Source organism: Taudactylus pleione, unplaced genomic scaffold (genome assembly GCF_031769625.1).
Source record: "Taudactylus pleione unplaced genomic scaffold, aTauple2 ptg000007l, whole genome shotgun sequence".
NCBI classification, from domain to species: Eukaryota; Metazoa; Chordata; class Amphibia; order Anura; family Myobatrachidae; genus Taudactylus; species Taudactylus pleione.
In genome coordinates, this window is record NW_028284410.1 from 14,989,432 (window position 1) to 14,992,891 (window position 3,460).

The 3,460-nt window shown below is 33.7% G+C and overlaps 2 pseudogenes; one reads left to right on the forward strand and one right to left on the reverse strand.

Moving 5' to 3' along the window:
- Window positions 1–1,641: 1,641 nt before the first annotated feature.
- On the reverse strand, window positions 1,642–1,759 carry LOC148542904 (5S ribosomal RNA; annotated as a pseudogene).
- A 1,243-nt stretch (window positions 1,760–3,002) lies between these two features.
- On the forward strand, window positions 3,003–3,120 carry LOC148542905 (5S ribosomal RNA; annotated as a pseudogene).
- Window positions 3,121–3,460: the final 340 nt, after the last annotated feature.

The following is a 3,460-nucleotide window of genomic DNA, read 5'->3' on the forward strand; positions in this document are numbered from 1 at the left end:
TCCACTTGCCGATACTATGGCTGTCTGGACCTTTCAATTACATTATCTGGTTTGCCTAAATCCATCTACCAGTTACAACTCTGGTTCCATCTCTATCTTTCCACTGCCGATCCTGGATGGGACTGCATGGGCTGCAGGTTTCGGTGCATATACCTCTCACAGTTATTTCTTGGACCTATTGCCAATCTACAAAGCACTGCTATATTAATATGACCGGTTACATTATTCTAACATAACATACGCTTTCCCTCAAGAGACTATACAATTTTTTCTATTTGGAGAATTACTTGTGACTCTATATATTTCTAAAAATCCATTCTCATTACATTGCAGCATATTACTATGTTCCTGTATATGATGATCTCTATGTATATTTTGACATTCTAATATATATAATTTATATTTTTATTATGTATTTACCTATAATGTATCACAACATCTATTTTTTATTTTATAGTTTTTAATAAATTATGTTCTAATTTTTTAACTCTGAACCTCTGCTTTCACTTTTAGCAATACCACTGTACATATATACAATATTGATATAATTGTTATTTGTAGAAGATCATCTTTTGTGTTTAGTATTATTTTTCAATAGCATAAATTAGCATTCACATAATTCGTGCTGTCCTTTTTTTCACTTGGTTCAGCCTCTTTGTGGTTGAGATTATATTGATTTTGTGTTTGGATCTCGATTTCTTTAAATACTGATTAAAACAGCTAAAATCATGTAATTTAGATGTGTTTTAGCTCCTATAGTATTATTAACATATTTAACATTTCCAGTCATTTCTGACCACTTCATAGCTAGCAATATTGTTTTCACCAATATTGGCCAAAGGCTGCAGCGAGCTGGTTGGCTAAACTAAGCAACAGAGCAGCGGCACAAACACATGGCAGTTTAAAAGTATATAGCAAATATTTGAAGCAATGGCAGACAGAATGGCAGTTTAATGCACTATTTGACCCTATAGAATGTTTTCATTAATCAAAAACTCATAGCCTAAAAGTAAATGCCTAGTAGAAAATATAATACATTACCAACATACTTCTCAAAACAGCAAATTGCAGGCCTCTGGTCAATACAAGTGATTGCAGGTGGAGTAATAAAATTATTAGAGTTGAGAAGCAGAAGCTGATACTTCAACATTTACTGAAGGGGGAAAAGCTTAAATGATATAGATCATCAAACCCGAGTAATTACAGTAATTTGACAAAAAAACAAACGATTCCGCACAGATCAATTTCTTCTTCATAAATATACCAACACATATATCATTACTGTATAAATTTACATCATTGAGGTTTGTTGGTGGTGCTCCCAAAGCTCAAAAGTACATACATAAAGACAAAAGGAAAAGAAGTAGAGCTAGTCGCTGGGGCACTCTTGTGAATAATTAGATGTTTAATAAAACATAACTTTTAATGTTCATCAATAAAATAGTGGGGCACCATACATTTTATCCACAAAGTATAGATGATACTAAATTGATCATCTATTGTTGTGTAAAGCGGCGAAATATTAATTAAATCTATACATCACATTGGGTACCAAGGTATTGATTATTAAACAATTTAATCAAAACATAAAATAGGTTTTGCTGCTCTGCCTGTGTATAGAAATCCCAATCACCTTCTTTTAACCTACAGCACCTGGTATTCCCAGGAGGTCTCCCATCCAAGTACTAGCCAGGCCTATCACCGGTTAGCTGCCAAGATCAGACGAGATTGGGGAATCATGTGATGTAAGGCTGTAGGTATATTAATAATGGGTTATAACAGCACTAGGTCAGAACAGCAAACCATGAATGTAGGGCTATCTCAGTGCATAGTCCATTTATTGTTTAAATATAGTGTTCAAAGAAAGTGTTGCATAAGCACACCTAATTTGTTACACATATATATATCAATTGAATTATCAGTGTAGGTTATATAATGTGTAACGCAAGATAGAAACAAGTGAATAGTAAACAAAAATTATTTATAACACCTTAATAGTCAATGCATTTGATGTAACAAATATTACTTAAATTGCTAGAAGCTCACAATAAGTTTTTTTAAAAATGTTTCTATGGTGTAGTATAGTGATATAATGTCACATAAGTATAGCATAAACAAGTAGTGCTATGGGACAACACTTTTCATATTTTCAAATGTATCAGTCCTACAAAGACTGATCTAAATAGAAGCATATACACTAGGGTCCCAGACCACACGTATAGCATAAACAAGTAGTGCTATGGGACAACACTTTTCATCATTTCAAGTGTATCTGTCCTACAAAGACTCACCTCATGCATGAGGTGAAAAAGCCCTCATTTGGGCGAAATGCGCGTCCTGTACTACATTATTTCACCAGGAGAATCAATCTATGAACGGAGTAGACTCCTGGCAATCTTAACCTTGGGATTGGTATTGTATGAATATTCCTGTGTGGTCTGGGACCCTAGTGTATATGCTTCTATTTAGATCAGTCTTTGTAGGACTGATACACTTGAAATGATGAAAAGTGTTGTCCCATAGCACTACTTGTTTATGCTATACGTGTGGTCTGGGACCCTAGTGTATATGCTTCTATTTAGATCAGTCTTTGTAGGACTGATACATTTGAAAATATGAAAAGTGTTGTCCCATAGCACTACTTGTTTATGCTATACTTATGTGACATTATATCACTATACTACACCATAGAAACATTTTTAAAAAAAACTTATTGTGAGCTTCTAGCAATTTAAGTAATATTTGTTACATCAAATGCATTGACTATTAAGGTGTTATAAATAATTTTTGTTTACTATTCACTTGTTTCTATCTTGCGTTACACATTATATAACCTACACGGATAATTCAATTGATATATGTATGTGTAACAAATTAGGTGTGCTTATGCAACACTTTCTTTGAACACTATATTTAAACAATAAATGGACTATGCACTGAGATAGCCCTACATTCATGGTTTGCTGTTCTGACCTAGTGCTGTTATAACCCATTATTAATATACCTACAGCCTTACATCACATGATTGCCCAATCTCGTCTGATCTTGGCAGCTAACCGGTGATAGGCCTGGCTAGTACTTGGATGGGAGACCTCCTGGGAATACCAGGTGCTGTAGGGTAAAAGAAGGTGATTGGGATTTCTATACACAGGCAGAGCAGCAAAACCTATTATATGTTTTGATTAAATTGTTTAATAATCAATACCTTTGTACCCAATGTGATGTATAGATTTAATTAATATTTCGCCGCTTTACACAACAATAGATGATCAATTTAGTATCATCTATACTTTGTGGATAAAATGTATGGTGCCCCACTATTTTATTGATGAACATTAAAAGTTATGTTTTATTAAACATCTAATTATTCACAAGAGTGCCCCAGCGACTAGCTCTACTTCTTTTCCTTTTGTCTTTATGTAATTACAGTAATTTACTATGTCTGTCAAACACACACAAA